This window comes from Marmota monax, unplaced genomic scaffold (assembly GCF_021218885.2).
Source record: "Marmota monax isolate L192 unplaced genomic scaffold, Marmota_monax_Labrador192_F-V1.1 WCK01_AAM20220418_F8-fsc00001, whole genome shotgun sequence".
Classification (NCBI taxonomy): Eukaryota; Metazoa; Chordata; class Mammalia; order Rodentia; family Sciuridae; genus Marmota; species Marmota monax.
The window spans coordinates 17829276-17847714 of record NW_026693777.1 but is presented as its reverse complement, the minus strand read 5'-3'; the positions used below and the strand labels follow the sequence as shown (position 1 = coordinate 17847714).

At 46.2% G+C, this 18439-nt stretch overlaps 1 long non-coding RNA gene across 1 annotated transcript; it reads left to right on the top strand.

Annotated features, from left to right (window-relative positions):
* Window positions 1-12409: 12409 nt before the first annotated feature.
* Window positions 12410-15486, top strand: LOC124104790 (uncharacterized). Its single transcript, XR_006855514.2, has 3 exons — window positions 12410-12535; window positions 14318-14487; window positions 15378-15486. It is a non-coding gene; the product is annotated as an uncharacterized LOC124104790 (long non-coding RNA).
* Window positions 15487-18439: the final 2953 nt, after the last annotated feature.

Below are 18439 nucleotides of genomic sequence, written 5' to 3'. Positions count from 1 at the left end.
CTACAGATGGGTGAGGAGGGACATGTCCAGCACACACACTGACTTTGGCCTGTATAAGTTTAGGCATCTGATAGTGTTTGGTCCTGTCCAGGAAGTAGCTAGACCATGAAATCAGTTATGGGGAGGAAGTCAGTTTACAGAGGGCCCCTCACAATAGAGTCTTCAGGGAGTCGGGGAGACGGGAATGCCACTAAGCTGAGGGGCTGTGCATATAGGGACAGCCAGAGGGATCCTGGGCCGACACGCATCCCTCTGCCTCCAGGAATTGAAAGTACCCCACTCAGGTATTACCACAAGTCCAACCAGAACTACAGAATTACTCCATCCGCTTTAAGGAGAAAGATGCCCAGGGAATGTGTGTGATTCTCTAGTTCTTAAGGTTTAGCCTTCCAGTAGTACGTGCATCTATTTAATGGACTAAAACACATCAGTTAGCACACTGATGTCAGAAAACTTCCATGACCATTGTGACAGTGGACACGAGATGGGGAGATTATAATACCACCACCACCACCACCACCACCACCCCACCCTTACTCACAACTAACAAGGGCTTCTTTAGTCTTTTTTTTTTCCTCTCCCCTTGATGCTTTGTTCGTGGTAGGTACTTAGCAAATATTAGTTGAATGTCTGAATGAAGAGACGAACGAGTAAACTGGAGACTCGAAAATCTTGACTCTATGAGAATTGTACCTGAAACCAGGAAACGAGGCAGTGTGGGAAAAGTCCCAAAGCGGACTTAGTTTCATTCACCACACTCTCGTCTTGTGATCGGGATAAGTCATTTAAACTCCATGACCTTCAGTTTCTGTGGCTGTCAATGGGAATAATCTCTGCCTTAATAAGTGGTTTGGAGAAGCAAGGGAGATTTCATATCTGAAAGTGCCTTTGTGACTGACAATAGACCATTGTATAGATGTAAGATAATCAGATGGGATTCCAAACCCAGGGCTCTCCATCTTGGGCTCTGTGATCTCGCTCAAGTTAACCTACCCAAGCCTCAGTTTTCTCATCTACAAAATGGTAGAAATCATCCCACCAACTTCACTGAATTGCCATAGAAGTTAAATGAGGCCATATGCACACCAGAGAGAGTGCAGGTAAGTCTGCTTCTCTGGTGAGTTTCTCTTCTCTGGGACGCCATTCTCTGTATTTTCTAAATGGGTTGCTCTTCTTTGTTGCCTGGACTTGTTTCTCTGCCAACTCACCAGTGGGTAAGTAAATTAATTAGGTGATAAGTGATTCTTTGATCTTCCTAATATTATTATTATTTGATGATGACTGTTAAAGCAGGTGGCCCTCAGATTGGCCATAGGTCACGCAGGCAGCAGCTGCAGTGGTAACTTGGGATTGTTTCCTTATCAGGGACCTGCCACCCAGGTGTTTCCTCATCTTCGGATCCGCCCTCTAGGTTTCCTCAAATTGTGTCTTTCAGATAGTACGTACCCTTCAGAGCCAAGCTTTGAAGGGACTGACCCTGGAGAGCGTGAGGAAGTCCTTCACAGTGATGGCCTAGCCACCCTCTCAGGAAAATGCAGTGACCTCTCCCCTCCTCCCTCTCCACGCCCAGATCCTCAAGCAACAGCAAAACCAAGGGAGCCAGCCCTGCCACTAGAACCCAGTTCCTGTCACCTCCAAAAACAGCCCGGTTGTACCAGGCAGTTTGGTTTTTGTTTTGTTTGGGGGGGTTTGTTGTTGTTGTTTTTAAATCATTTTAAGATTCTTGAACAGTATGGACTATTTATTTCTCTTCCTAAGCTGCCATATCAATTTATAGGCTGCTTCTTTTGTCCCGTTTTGCACAGGACACACTCTTATGGGCATCATAGAAGATGCTCCTGCCAGTGCTCGGTTAGAAGCCCTCACAAGACAAAGTCTCAGAGAGGGTCACACCAAGGGTGCCATGACCTCTGTGCTCGTGACGATATGCTGGGACCTCTCATCCCCAAGTCCTGGGACAAAGTCTCCTGTCCTTATCGCTTGTTTTCACTGAAGCTAAACCCATCTGCTTGCTCTGTGGACAGATTTTAAACTCCTCTCACAAATCAGTGCTTGGGATGAAGCCAGCCCAGGTTCTGCGCTTTGTCCGGGTCTCAGCGCCTCTCCTGCTCCATATTAAAAATAGCTGTGTCTAGTCCAGCAAGATCCAGGAGGCAGGCGCCTGCTCTCCTAATCTCCAGTTCACAAATAGCTCTCGATGGGCTCGAGCCTCCATCAACACCTCCAGGGGCTCCAGTTATAACCCAGGGCCCTGCCTAGTTACCTCTAAAGGTAGGCTCTGCTCAGCACTCCTGGGCCTGCCCCTGAGGTCAGCGTGAGGCCCACACGTGCCCATTCCTACCAGGGGCCACTGATGTCCTACAGAACAGAGAAGCCGTTAAGAGCACCCCCAACGCTTAGGGCATCCTGTATTTCCCAGGCCAGAACCTACAGAAACTCCCCTTGACACTCAAACTCAACCAGCCATGGTAACAGGCTGCCCCTCCCCCTTCCCCTCCCTCCTCCAGCTCCCCTACCCCGCCCTCATTTCCACCTCCCTTCCTCCCCAGGCCCATCTTGTACTCCTTGAAAAAACCATAGGACTTTGGTTGCTACGGGAACCAAGCCTTTTATTCCATTCCAGTGACTGGCTGGTTGGGGCTGAGGAGTGGGGCAACAACTGGTGCCCAGGCCTTTGGAAGTCCCCACCACCCCACCTTTTTTCCAAAGGAGGAGGGGTAGGCTGCACCCCATTGCCTTTTCACCCAAGCCCAGCTGGGTGGGACCGAGCCCTTGGGCTCTCAGGAGTTCCCTGGCTGTGGCTCAGGGAGATCAGTGCTCCCCAAGCCCTCCTCTGGCCCTGGCCCTTTCCAGAGGACAATAGCCTCCACGCAAGGGAAAATTCCATCGCCCAGGGTTCAAGTCTCCAAGGAGTTGCTGGGGCCTCTGTTTAGCCTGGAGTGGGCTCTGAGGAGCCGCTGCAGCTGCCTGTCACCACCCCCTCACTGAGTTTTCTGTTTAACCCCTCAGCTGCCAAGGATTGTCTTTCCCCAACCAGTGCCTGGGAACTAAGAGAGGAAAAGAAATAAGGCTTTGTTCCTTTTGGGGAACTAATTGGGAGAGACAGGCAGTGTGGCCAGCTCAGCACCTTAGGGAGTGAGGCTCCTGCCCCCCAGCTGCACACACATCTTCACCCTGACCCATGCCCAGAAGGCTGGGAGTGAGGTGGGTGCTTCCCAGGCTACAACTGCACCGGGGGTTTGGAGGAAAAGCAAGGGCTGCTTCGTAAGTGCCAGAGCAGCTGAGAGCCATTTTCTCAGGCTCAGAAGATGTTCAGAAAATAAGATGTTGGGAGTTGCAACTTTTTCCTATTCCAATCCCCCAAACCAAGGCCTGCTTTTCTTTTCTACTATTTCTTCCCAGATCTGCATAAGAAACTGCATAAGAAACTCTGGAACAAAATAAGCAACAGGAAAATTAAGACATGATAAATACTAGGTTTATAAATGAAAAATAACTAGCAATCCCTCTTACAAATTATCAAAAAAAAATTGTTGCTGTAGTTTTAAGAATTTTCTTCATTACAAATCACCTAGAAGTGAATAAAAAGTTTGGTGCATGGTGATTTAAGACTGAATGAATTCCAGGTACAGATCCATAAAGAAATGAAGGATTATTTTGATCCCAACTAGAAAAAGAGCAGATTGCTAAGAAATCCTCCATCACCCGTGCCCAGTGCCCACCCAGGGCACTCAGGTAATGACTGTTCCCTACTCACCAGGGGATTTGGGAAAAGAAAATGTTCTCGTGCAGCAGACAATGGCACAATGGCCATCTCTATACTGGGACACATCTGCTTCACTCCTGGAAAGAGGCTCTCTGACCCAGGTAGGCAGAGAGGTAGGGAAGAGGACAGCTATGGGCTGACACAGAGCCCACAGGTTCATATTGGTGCTGGAAGAATGCAGATTGGTGTGGAACACAACTCAGCTTTATTAAAACTCAGTGCTGTTCAGTTCCCTATGTGTGCTGCTGTAGCTCGAGTTCACCCCCTCGTAAATCCTGCTGACACAGGGCCCACACTGCAACGGTCCACCCTTCTTCTGATGTGGCAAGTCTACATTTTTAGGAAGCTGTTGGGCAGAAGGAGGCAACTCGAAGGTCAAAAGTATCTACATGCCTTTTAGAGTTGAGGTTTAGCTCCCACCCTTGGAATGTCCCAGGAAAGACATTGAGAACTAGAGCAGCTGATAAAGGTGGAGTTGGGCTGGCACCCAGCACCTTTGAACCTGGCCAGGGCTCCCATTCCCATTATCCGACATTCTGCTCTGCCTTAGGTCCAAGCATATGGAGCCCCCAGCCTGCTCCTCAATCCATACCTTCAGTACAGCGGCCAAGCCAGAAGGGACACGGGAAAGGTCTTTAAGGAGTAGACACTACACACAGCCTGAAACAGGCCATCTCAGGGTGGGTTCCCTGCCACACATCCTATCTGAAGAGACACCCCTACAACCCATCAGTGCTGAGTCTGCATTGGGCCATCCATATTATTTCTTTTAGCTCTAAAGGCAAACTTCTGGCTTCAGGGAGACCGGCCAGGATTAAGGTGGAGCCTCAATGTAGCCCTATTCACAGCCCCAGCAAAGCCTTTAGTTGGTGCCAGATTCTTGTCGAGTTGAATAGAATGGAGGAAAGCTAACGAACCCACCAGAATAGCAATAGCTAACACTGGCAGAGCCGGCACCCACTGAGACTCTTCTGAACGCTTTATGTGTATTCATTTATTTTCCTTCATGATAACCCTAAAGATAAGCACAAATATTTTCTTTTTTTTTTATTTTATAGATGAGGAAACAGAAATAAAGTTACAAACCAGGCCACCAAAAGGGCAGCAACTACTTCCCCCAAAGGGACCCCCATCAGGAATCCTACATTAATTTGCCCAGGATCCTGTCCTAACAAACTCGTGTCCACACTACATCACCCGGTTTGTGTGCTCCAGGAAGAAAGATGCAGGGGCCTCCCAGATGCTTAGTATGCTGGGCATGTGGGTTAATTGGGCTAATGTGGCTTGGGAGTCAGGAGACCCAATTCCCATTCTGGCTCAGCCTGGAGCTCCTGGGCTCCACTGTCCTCCCTGGTCAGTCACACAGTGGCTAAGATCTCTTAGGGCCCTACCTGTTCTCAGATTCATGACAGACAGCACATGTTGGTGTCAGGACAGGCCCAAGATGGAGCAAACCTGAGAAATAACTGCGCACATGAGCCTTGGTGTGCACGTTCCACTGTTTTGGGAAATATGTGCTGTTTTGATACGTGTCTGCTTGGGTCATGAATAAGTCGGGGGGGGGGGGGGGGAAGGGGCAAGAACCTTTTCCAGCTAATGAAATGAGGCTTCTTGGAGGAAGAAGACTTTCTTAGTCACACTTCCTGTTTCACACTGACCTTTTAAAAGGAAACCCACAGTCAACCTGTGCTAAGACCTGCCTACAAAATCTACCCACAGGTATAATAAGGACAATCTAAATAAAGACCACAGTGGGCCCCGCTTCACTGAATCAGTGGAAATATTAAGATCACGCAGAAGGGCTGATGGACTGAGATAAGGGGCGTGGGGTGTTCCGTACACTGTGCATAACATCGACACGAGCGACTTCAGCGGTTATTAAACAGAAACCTAAGCAGAGAGGCAGAGAGAAAGCAGGAGGCAATCTTGTCATTGGTCTCTATGTACTTAGGGCTTAGCCTCCAGCCATCAAAAGGAGGCCCTAAAAATTAAAGGAGATGCTTGGAGAGATTTCAGAAGAAGTCATGATGACTAGGTTGTAAAATTAATTATGGGAATTTTTATTTAGCCTGCAGAAAAGAAGACCAAGAGATAACTCAAGAACATTCAAGGTGTGGGATGCTCAGAAACTCAGAATTGTCTGGAGATGAGGGAAGGGTGATGCTGTGAGGACTCCTAAAGAATGAAGTAGGGCACACGGACAGGGGCAACCTCACCTTTGCCAAGAGGGCGGGACCAATAGATGTCAGAGCCTAGATGGTGACTACCCAAATGGAGCAACTATCATCACTGTGCCCTGTCTCCAATTGTGAGCCACAATTTCCCTATAATCCTCCTGTTACCTTTCTCATTGCTGTTCCCCCTATAAATGGTCACCAAAGAGAGTCGATAGGAATGAGCCATACAGCCCTCTATGAGAGGGATTCTAACTTCTCCAGGAAGTTGAACAAGGGTCCAAGTTGAACCTTGATCCTTCCATCTTCCATCTTCATATTAATGGAGGAAGATTCCTGGGTCAGGAATTTGGACAGAGTACTGCCATTTCTAAGGCTTCATTTGGGAAAAGCATGTGGGGCCTGGGGCAGGGTGGGGGGGTGCAGTGAACTAAATGGGGATTGGACTTATCTAGAGGCTTCTACATTCTCACATTTGGTACCTGCATTGGAATGAGTCAAATGGGCTCTTCCATGACTGCCACACACAGAACTACCTGTGTCACCTCCATGCTACTTGGGCTTCTCCTAGTCTGGCAGCTGGGTTCCCAGAGTGACTATTGCAGAAGACCCAGGCAGAAGCTATAGGCCTTTTATGATCAAGCCTCCAAAATCACAGAATATCACTTTCTTCATACTCTACTGATCAAAGTAGTCACAAGACTGACCCATTCAAGGGGAGGTCCTATTTTTTTATGGAAGGAGAGTCTAAGAATTTTAGAACAGCCAAGGGACCCTGGAAGCCTACACCCAGGTACAGGATCACTTGGAGTTGGGAGCCCCTGACCCAGTCAAGGCAGATGCTCTAGCTGGCAAGTTGCTGAATGGTGATAAGGAATTGAGAAGAGGCAATATTCTGAGGCCTCTGACACTCCTTTAGGGAAATTGGAGTATGGACCAGGCAACCGTGATAAGGATTCTCTAACAGAACAGAGATTCAAGGTAGATTCAGTCTCCTGAAGAAGGTAGAAGCCCAGTTATCACAATGGGAGTATGCATGAGGTCAGCCCCGTAGCATGTGACAAGATTCTATCACCCAGGTTGAGCACCTCAACTCTCTCCTGAGGCCACCTGAGGGTTTGTCAAATGCTCTTGCTGAAACCAAGGAATCTTACATCTGTGGCCTATTCCTGATCTGACAATTCACACATTGCCTTTCAAATGCATAGACCATCTTTAATTATCTTGGTCGGCATTTTTCCATTGATTAATGTGGATCTCACCAGACCAGGAAAGAAGATAGAGAGTGCACAAATAGAGAAAGAGGAAAAAAGCAATCAAGGAAGTCTTTAAAATTGTTCCTGACTTCTTCTAGAGATACCAAAGGGAAAAAGGGATGCAGGGACTGGTGGCCCCAGTCTGCCAACAGCATGGCTATCAGCTCTCCATCAGTGTAAAGTCTGGCCCTATTTCTTTCAAGAAAGCAAAACATTTGTGCCGATCTAGGGTCACCTGAAACCATTCGGCCTCATAGGTTGGAAATATTTGGGACTTGGGAGGGGCACCCCCTTAAGAGGACCAGAGCTGGGTGATGCCTACTTTGAGACCATTCAGATCAACCCTCACATTTTAGAGGTGAGGATGCTGTGGGACAGACTCTCTGTGTCCACCAAAAATCCATGTGCTCCTCTGCATTTCCCAGTCTTCCTTGAAGTTAGGGAGGAATCATCTGAAAAATTGTGGCCAATGGAATATGAATGACATGTGTCACTTCTGGGCCCAAATCATTCAGGTCCCAGGCCACTGTGAACTTATTGCCCACACACAGGATGGCATGGTTACAAGATGGGAAAAGTTTTGTCCATTCTTATCAGAGGAAGAAAAAAAATTTAGTTGTTTAAGCCACTGAAACTTAGGGTCTTCCTTGTCATTGTGGCATGGGCTGGCTTAGTGTGACTAAAAGGGAAATTGAGGCTGGGAAAGAAGTGTGGGAATAAGGAGCCCAGAATGAAACATATTAGGTTCCTCTCCATCGGAAAGCAGAATCAAAGCAGATGAGAAGAAATATTTTCTGCTGAAGGGTGATGAGCAGGCAGCGCCCATCCTCTCTCCATCTCACTTTATGATTTCAGACCCTGATCATGGACCCTAGCTTGCCTGATCCTCCCAGCAACCATGGCAAGTCCATTGTTAGGCATGTCCAATGTAATATAGCGAGGAGAGTTAAGACCAGACCCAGGGCTCCCCTGTGCACTGCCTGATTACCCATTTTTAGAATAACTGACATCTTTAAAAAAAAGATTATAATTCTCTTTCCCCATCTACTCCAAAAAAATACTGGTTGGTATAGGCTTATTTTTTTCCATGGGTTTATTTTGGTAGAATGTTTATTTCAGTATTTAAATTTTGCCTTAAGAAGGTTTCAGCAGCTCTGGAGATAATTTGAGTCACTGAGGAGTCACAAGGCCAGGGCTGGGAAACCCCTTCTTGGAGGTCCCTAGACGATACAGTCCCCTGAGTCGGTTCCCACTGGGGTATCGCCTCCCACAGTCCCTGTCTGGCCAGCAAATAAAGAAGTTGGATTGGACCACATCAAAGCAAGATTTCTTCAAAAACTCCAAATCACATCCAGGTTCCTCTTCAGACCATATAGAGTGGGCAGAGGGGATCTTCTGTGGCTGCTTCCTCTTTCGATAGAAAGGGGAATATCTATAGGCCTGATGGTGTCTCTGATGTCTGGGAGTTCATGACAGGTTAAAGGCCAGGGTTGGAGAACCAGGCCTCCAGGGCCCTGTCCTGTCCAAATTTTAGCCTCCTCCCCAGGGAGCTGAGGCTCACCTGAAAAATCCAACCCCTCTGTAGCCTCCAAGCCTGGCTGCCCACCTGATCTGGGATGTCACTTCTGACCCTTACCTGCCCTCCTCTCCCTGCCAACACCCAGATGGATAACCCTTCGCTGGGGTCCATTTCTTCCTCCTGTGCCTCCACAGTCCAACTCCATCTTTACCTGGATCCTAAAGCCACTCTCACCAAGGCTGTCACGGCAATGCTCTCATGCAGACAGGGAGACCTCAGGTTTAGCCTGGCCCCATCACTTAGAAACCAGGTTATTTATTTTCTCTGGCCTCCATTTCCTTACCTATAAAATGGGAATAATAATAGGCCCTGTCTTGTAGACAGGGTAGGGATTAAACGGTTATAGGGATTAAACGGGTTAATGTTGGTATAGCATTTGACAGAATGCCTGTGTCACATGGTCTGTCATGTGAGATTAACAGCCCAGCAGCCCAGTCCCTGAGGGCCAGATATCAGAATTTTCCTTATTTTAGGGGGCAATATGGTACATAAACCATCTCTAGCATCTAGCCCCTTGGATGCCGATCTTACCACCCATGATGCTTACACCATTCACAATGAGGAACCCAATGTGCCAACATTGTTTTTGGAGACTGCAAATAGCAAGTCCAGTTCAGGTCACATTTACATGTTTGGTGTCAAATTAATGAAAAGAGAGAGAGAGGGAGGGAGGAAGGTAGAAAGAGAGAGAAATGAAAGTTTTTCTGAGATCTGTGGATTTTAGACTTGCGGACAAGGGATTGTGAGTTTGGTTAGCATTATTCATAGTTACACAATTGGGCTTTTCTGCCGCCTAGCATGTGGTGTGTGCCAAACAACTCCCTCTTAGGAAGCCCCTACCACAGAAGTTTTCCCATGGACCTCACCACGTTGACTCTCTTCCTTTGGACGCATCACAATCTGAGATGGTTCTGTGCTGGCAGGCTGACCCACGTTCCCCCCCACCCCAACCTCCATGAGGGCAACACTAGCGTTTTCTACCTTTCTGGTCTTCTTAGTTACTAAGTACAAAACTGAGTATTCAGTAGGTGCTTAATACATGCCCTCTGCTGAACTCTGCCCACCACTGATTCTCCTCCTTCTGGCTGCAAGAGACAATGCAGTGTAAGGAAACCAGGGGGCTTCTGGGCTCACCCTACCCTGAGCTGTCAGCCTGCTCAGTCACCTTGCCAGCTGTGTGTCTTCCCATCTCTAGGGCTCAATTTTGCATCTATGAAATGAACATAGTAACTAACCCACAGTACAGGGTTTTCCCCATAAGAAACCATACGTGTAAAGTACCTGGCACTCGTTGGGGAAATGATAGTACTTGTTTCACAGGGTGATTGTGAGAATTACATGAATGAAAGTTTCGGGGGGCAGGGGGGGCGCTTAGGAAAGATTCTAGCATGTTCTGTGAGCTCCATGCATCTTGTTTGTTCCGTGTTTCAGGGTTATGATTTTTCCGCCATTTTTATTGTGGTAAAATAAATGTTACATTGAACTTACTATTTATCCATTTTCTGAGTTCAGTGGCAGTTAAGTAAATTCAGACTGCTGCCTCTTTCACCACCAGCATCTATCTTCAGAACTTTTTCATCTCTCCAAAGTGAAACTCTATATCCATTTAACAATAACTCTCCATTCTTCTCTTTTCCCTGCCCCTGTTGACCCCTAGTCTACTCTGCCTCTATGAATCAGACTATTCTACATGTTTCATACAAGTGGATTCATGGTCCCTTGGTTGGTGACTGGTTTATTTTGCTTAGCAGTCATGTCCTCGGGGTCCAACCATGTTGTGTAGCACGGATCAGAATTTCCTTCCTTGATGAGGCTGGATAATATTCTATTGTATGACTATACCACGTTTCATTTATTCTTTCATCAGTTGATGGATAGTTGATTCCATCTTTTGTCTATTGTGAATAACTTTGCTATGAACATGAGTATCCAAGCATCTGTTCAAACCTCCTGGTCAGTCATTTGGGGTGTACACCTATGTGTGAAATTGCTGGACCACCTGATAATTCTGTTTGAGGAATTACAAACTATTCTCTTCAGAAAACTCAAAAACATTTTAGTTGTTATTTCTTCGCCCGTCCATTCATTCAACAAATAGTTCACGAGTGTCAACCTCACGAGGCACCATTCTGGGTCCTGGGATACACAAGGAGGTCCAGTCAGGCAGCATACATTCTAGGCCCTGGGGGACCAGCAACAGTGGGTTTCTCCACTGCTTTGCTGTCCCGTTTATCTTCGTGCTATCACCTCCATTAAGTCACCTCACCTGATAACTCCTCTGTATCTGATCTGAGGATTCTTTCTCAGCATCCTTCCCATTTCACAGTCACCTGCAGGCTGAGGGTCATCCCTCATGCAGGACTTTCTTGTCCTTAATGGCTTCTCTGAAGCAAATCACCTTCCCTGAAGCTTTCAGAAGCTCCTGGCTATTATTAAACTCTTGTTAATCAGGATGTCCACCCTCTCTCCCACTTCACTGGCCTTCTTGACTGTCTGGTCCCCTAGGCGACTTCTCAAGGATCCTCACATACCCCTCACCTTCCATCCATCCTGCCAGGCCCAGCCTTCCTTCAAGTGTACCAAAAGTTGGATTTTTCCATCCAAAAATATGAAACCAAAGTCACCTTCTTTGGGGAAGTTTTTCCTTCCTCCCTGAAGTTTCAGGTATTTCTCCATTTCACAAAAATGGCTTCATTTTAAGAAATTTCTGGAAGGAAATCCTTACTCACCACTGATTACCATTGTAACTTAGAAGATGAGTCTGAAAAAAAAAAACTTAATATGCCTGTGGAAGGCCTCCCAGCAGCCTTCGGGGCCACTGGGGTCCCAAACCAGGCCCCTATTCTACAATATTCCACAGGGGACACGTCCTTTGCCCCTGGCCCTCTCCTGGACTCTATCTGCAGGGGGTCTTCATAGGAGTGAGGCTCAGCCCCCCAGAGGTGGAGAACTGTGCCACCTGCCTTCTTCCTGTCTTCCTCTGTGGCTGGAAAAACTCTCCTTAGGGGCTGCTGACTGCTTCCAGTCACTCCTAAACATGCCCCTGAAGGTCTCCAGTTCACATCAAATCACAGGGCTTCCTAAATCCTGGCTTTCTCAAACTAGAACAATAGGGAATGTCTTGTTTTCCCTTCCCTCCCCCCTCCCATTCACTCTGCAGCTTCCTCATAGGCCCCTCAACCCAGAACTGGTTGGGAATTCATGCTCAGCCAACCTGAAACATTCGCATACCTAAAACCCACATTTACATTTTATTACTTTGTAGGAAAACAATTTACAATACAACCTACAATAAAATGAGGAAAGAGAATTGGACATTCTGGGGGGTTACGGGGTGGAGGATATATCTACATGTTATTTTTAAAACTTAAATATTTTTGTTGTTGTTGTTGTTGTTTGTTAATGAGCAAGTGGTTAATGAAGTAACCAGTACTGTGGCATGCTAGTTGTCTTATACCACTGATGTTTCTGCCTCATTTACCCAATTCTTTTTGGGTAACCAGAGGAATTTTTCCCTCATGGGGGATCCCCTGATTTTGCATTCAAAGCTCTCCAAAGTTAGTTCCTCCCCCTCTTTTTGTTTGCATATTTCTCTGTCAAACACAATCAGGCTGAGAAGACATACTTTGGAGTTCTGGGACAGAACAGGCAGTGGCTACCTTGAGCTACACATTTCTTAAGTTTTCAAACCTTTTTGAAAAGGAGTAAATCACCCCTAGGGTCCTGATTGGCCAATTTAGTCCTTTGGAAATTCTGTGAGGTAAGTTTTAAATTAACTTGCTGGAATTTGGTTCACAGGGAACTTGTTTTTGAATGACTTGATACTATGTCCATTACATAACAGCAGAAATCCCTTAGTCCAAGTCCTCAAAGCCCCCGGGGCTCCTGAGAAGCAAGAGGTTTTGAGAAATGTCCCTGAACACAAGCTGATGCAGCTGGCCCTCCTCCTTCTCAGCCCATATCTCCTCCGGATACAGCAGAGCCCTCCTCTCAGCCTAAGCCCACGGCTAAGGCTGTTGACACCCAGGGGACAGATGTTCCAAGATGCCTGCAGCCCTGGCGGTGTCCAGAGAAGAATGTTGCCTCCCTCTCTTGGTGGCTCTGCTAAGATCTCAAGAGAGGACAAGGGGGAAAGAATCAACCCAGCAGGCTCTGAAGGAGATATTCCAGAGACCTGCCACTAAAAGTCAGCAGGTTGCAATGCCCACCGGCTGTCCTGCCCTTTCACCGTGGATTCCATCCCCCAGGGCAATCCCAGGAGCCACTCCTTGCTACGTGCATTCTCTCTACCCCATCAGCACTACCCTACCCCCTAAGGCAAAATCCCTTGCAACTGGGCTGCCCTTCAGCTATCAACCTGTTTTCCTTTTAGAATTAAATTCCTCAAAGGAATCATATAGTATCGGTCCTTAGTCCTTTTTATTTTCTGGAACTTTTTGTAACTGCCTTTGCTGATAGCTATCGGTCAGTTCTCAGGCTGTCTCATCCCCCCTGCTATTGGCCACATTTGCCCAGGTGCGTGTTCCTTCCTTCTAGAAGCACTCTCTTCTGTTGTTTTCCAACACCTGGGCCTCTGCCTCTCCACCTCCCTAACTACTATTTTTTTGTCTACTTGAAAGGTCCTTTTTTTTTCCCCTGCCATCCTGGGGATGGAACCCAGAGCCTTATGCTTGCTGGGCCGGTGCTCTGCCCCTGAGCTGCACTCCCAGCCCAACGACATCCTTAAGCAGGGTTATCCCAGAGCTCTACCAGGGGACCTCGCCTTTGGTCTGACTGTTCTCACTCCCTGGATGGTCCTCTCCATCCCTGTTTTAAATATGCTCTGTATGCTAATGAGGAAAATGAAGATGCTAACAGTACCTGGTGACAGGGTTGTCAGTGAGAAGGAGACAGGTTAGGACTTGTAAAGCACTAAACCTGCAGCTGGTATGTGTATTAAATGAATGCTCTCCCCACACCTCCACCTGGTCAACGACACCTTGTCCTTCAGGCCTGGGTGTGCATGGGACTTCTAGGTTTCTGTAGCTCTTCTTGGTCAGCCACACTCATAGAACTGGTTGGGGCATTACCTAGGTGGCTGTCAACTAAGCCCCTGCTTTCAGAAGCTCCTGGAGAGCAGGGACCCGGCCTGCCCACATTCCTGCTCTGTTCTCAGCATGGGTGACAGGGATAGGAGAGGGGTGAGGCCCAAGGGAATGTCACTGGATGAATGAACAACTGCAGCCATGAATGGATGGGCTCTGCAGTGGCAGCTCTGGCCCTGGGGCACCTGACAAAGGGTGTGGGCCTCCCCTAAGGAAGAAGCTACCCACAGATCTCGGTCAGGACATACTAGAGAGCCTGGGACACAGGGAAGGATACAAAACTCCCACTGCCCATGACAACCACAAAGGCCTCTTTGTCCCCCAGGGCCTGCTCCTAGGCCCTGGATGACAAGGCTTTATACTGCAGCCGTGATTGCCCAGGGGACATCTGACATTCAGTGGCCAAAGTCCGGATCGATTTTCAAAGTGTGAAACCCAGGGTCTCTGTTCATACAAAGATTAGGAACAGGCTGAGCTGGCGTTTCTGCAGTGGACCAACGACAGCAGGCCTGATGTCACAGAGGCAGTGAGACCAAGCCAAGGTCTGCAATCAAGCAGCCTGGGTTGTCACCTGGCTGATGTGGGGAAGAAATGGCTCACAATCCTCTGGTTCTTCCATGATAAAATGGTAAGGGTCCTAGTGATGCTGGGAAGGTACAGTGACCCTGTGGTCTGGGCATGGTGCAAGTTTTAACTTTTCCACCCACGACATAGAACAAGATTTTTCCATAGGGAATGAAAATGATAGAAACAGAGAAGTTTGTATTTGACCTTGGCTAGAGTGAATGCAAGCATGATTCAATTCAACTCAACAGTATTTTATAGTTAGATAAACTATTGATAGTTCTATGTACCTACTTATATATCTATTTATTTATATTTACTGTGGGCACGGATATGTACTACAGCCTAAGATGACAGTGAAATTTCCAAATCACAACTCTTTTTGTTTCTCTAGAACTTTGTACATAAAGCAACAAATGATTTGTTAAAGTCTTTAAAGTTTTGCTCTGTTAATGCCCTGATTGAGACAGGATAGCTTCTAATGAGAGGAGAAAACCAACAGGGCTTGAATACTATACTTCACCACATAATGTCACATCCCTTCAGTCCAAAACTTGGTTTGTAACCTTTCATTGCACAATTCTGTTTCTCTCACCACTTAAAAGGTAAACACAGCAGCAAACAGAGTCACCAGTGGCATATGGATGCTGTCTGTCCTAAGCACTGTAAGCTGCGAGTCTAGAATTCTCAGCACTCACACATCATCAGTATATTTGAAAGCCCACTGGCAGGGTTTGTTTAGAGTGCTGTGGTACTGATGACAAACCATCTTTTGATGATGCTGAGGATGGCGGGTCAGATAACCAAACCAATGATAGCACAGACTCTTTGGACCCAGAAGATTAAGTTTTATAAGTCCCGACTTCACAACAGTGTAGTAAATGTTCTCAAGTGTAATATTTTTACCTCAATGCACAAATCAATTACAACTAGTGTGTTCATTTTTTTTTTCAGACCAGAAAAATGTTCACTAAACTGTCACAAAGAAATGACATGTGTCAATTTCAACTACTGGATTTTAACGCATATTCATGAGTATTCCATGCATCCTAATCTTACAGCAAAGATGGTTTAGTAATAAATGATTTTAAAGTAACACTGGCACAGATTTTTTTTTTCTTTTTATTTGTAGATGGACACAATATTTTTTATTTTTATTTATTTTTATGTGTTGCTGAGACTCGAACCCAGTGCCTCACACTTGCTAGGCAAGTGCTCTACCACTGAGGCACAACCCCAGCCCCATACTGGCACAATTTTAAAGAAATTTTTCACATAATCATCACAGCCCACTTTTTTGCAAAAATATTTGATATAAAATCTGTAATGATCATGCAATGAAATACCATAACAGCTAGTGGGTCTTTTCCTTTCTCGTCTTTCCTTTCTCTTCCCCCTTCCCTTCCTTCCTTCCTTTTTTTCTTTCTTACTTTCTTGAGTTGGGGGTATCTCTACGTTGCCCAGGTTGGCCTCTAACTCTTGAGCTCAAACAATCCCCCCACCACAGCCTCCCCTGGGAATACAGGCCCAAGCCACCCCACCCAGTTCTTAAAGGCCTGGAAAATCCCAAAACCCACTTAGCATGGGATAGTTTGGCAGTAGGGTAAGACACTGGCAGACCCTCAGAAGTCCTCAGCCCTAAGGATATGGCACAGGTTGCCTTGTAATTCAAAATAAAACACTGTGGGCTCATAAAATGCAAAACTTACATGCTGAAGTTAAAATTGCTTCTTTTTAGATGGTTCCAAAGAGAAAATTCTGGATAACATATTCAAAACTGTACTTCTCATTCTTTTGGGGCCTCTGCCTTAATGGTTACCATTGGTCTGCTCTCTGGATCAGATGCAGCCAGTATCTGCCATATTCTTGGGAGAGGAGATGGGGATGAATGAGCTTAGGGAAGGCCAGCTATGACCATAGGACCTCTCCCAAGAATTTGGTTGCCTCCAACCATTTCACAGGGGCCTCCCTTAGATGCCCTATTTACAGGGAGGTTAGAGGGCCAGAAAAACTGATGAGGCTCACAGATAACTAGAAAGATAATGACAGAACTGCTTCAAGGACACTAGATTTGATTAGAAGCTCAACCCCATCTTTGTCTCTTTTGTGAAAAGGAAGACAGACATGTAGTTTGATGTGTAAATTGATAGTCACTTTTTCTAGAGCAATTTTTAAAATTTATCAAAATTTCCATGTGTACATATCCCCACAGTCCTAATCACTTCATACTTAAACATTTATCTTACAGAGATCCATTTGCACAAGCACTCAAAGATACATGAGCAAAGATTTCCTTGTAATAGTGTTTATCATATTTTTTTAAAACTAGAAATAGGCTGGGCGTGGTGGCCCACGCCTGTAATCCCAGTGGCTCAGGAGGCTGAGGGAGGAGGACTGCAAGTTCAAAGCCAGCCTCAGCAAAAGCGAGGCACTAAGTAACTCAGTGAGACCCTGTCTCTAAATAAAATACAAAATAGGGCTAGGGATGTGGCTCAGTGGTCGAGTGCCCCTGAGTTCAATCCCCATTATCAAAAAACAAAACAAAACAAACAAACAAAAAAAACCCAAATAGAAATAACCTCAGTGTTCATTAATGAGAAAATTGTTAAATGATGTACAATGTATCCATTCTATGGAAAACACTGCAACAGTTAAAAAAAAAAAATAAAGTTAAGATCCAGCCAGGTGGGGTGTCCTAAGCCTGTAATTCTAGCCATGTAGAAGGCTAAGGCAGGAGGATCACAGATTTGAGGCCAGCCTGGGCAACTTAGTGAGATCCTGTCTCAAAATAAAAAATAAAAAGTGCTGGGATGTAGCTCAGAGATAGCACCCCTAGATTCAATCCTTAGTACAAAAAAAAAAAAAATCCATGTGCATGAACTGACTGGAGAAGCAGCTCACAATCAATCTTTAAATTAGAAACAAGTTTTCAAGCAGTGTGAACTAAATTGTATGGAGGGTAAATATATACATACATATTTTTATAAGTTTAAGAAACTTCAGGAAGCTGGGTGCAGTGGCCCATGTCTATAATCCCAGTAGCTCAGGAAGCTAAGGCAGGAGGATCATGAGTTCAAAGCCAGCCCCAGCAATTTAGCGAGGCCCTAAGCAACTTAGTAAGACCCCATATCAAAAGAAATATATATTTTTTTAAGGGCTGGGGATATTGCTCAGTGGTTATGTACCCTTGGGTTAAATCCCCAGTACCAAAAAAAAAAAAAAAAGAAGAAAAGAAAGAAAGACCCAACTTCAGGAAGATGTAATTCACTTGAGAGGGGTTTGCGTGATAGGAAGGAAGTCGAAGGTTTTAAGAGTGGGAAACCTTCATTTTTTAAAAATTTTCTCTACCAAATTTATAAACTTTTGTATAAAGAGAAAACATCTATTCTAAATAAATGGGGTCTTTGACCTTGGGCCTCACGAATGGTTTGATCAGCTCCACATCTTCTACAGCAAGAGCCACGGCCACCTCGGCCACCTCGTCTCTTTGGAGACGGATTGAACTCCGCGCTCCTTGCAGTTGTAACTGAACCCAACTTCAAGGGTAGCGTCGTGATCACCTGCCGCAGGTGAGAGAGGAGCGTCACTGCTCTGTCTGCTTGGGGGGTGGGGACAGAAAGAGTTGTGCAATTGACAGGGCACCCTCACCCCCTTCCCTCCCAGCAGCCTGTGAGACAGGGCAGGAATTGTTATTCTCATTTCTCCAGGGGAGGCTTTGACAGGTCACTGAACTTGCCCCCGGTCATGTGACCGGGAAGTCAGCAAACCATAACCAGATCTGGTGAAAAGCACGTTCCCCCAATGTGCTCTCTGCCAAAGTGCAAACTTATCGCCAGGACCAGACAGGTGACACAACAGAGCCAAACAGGCTCTTCCTTCCGGGTCAGGTTCCCATGGAAACAGTCCACTTTGCCTCTAATTTTTGCCCAGCTATCTGACACATTCCAAAAGTTCCAAAAGTCACACATCTCAGGGATCTATCCATTCCAGCCCTTTCAACCAAGTGTCCTCAAGAC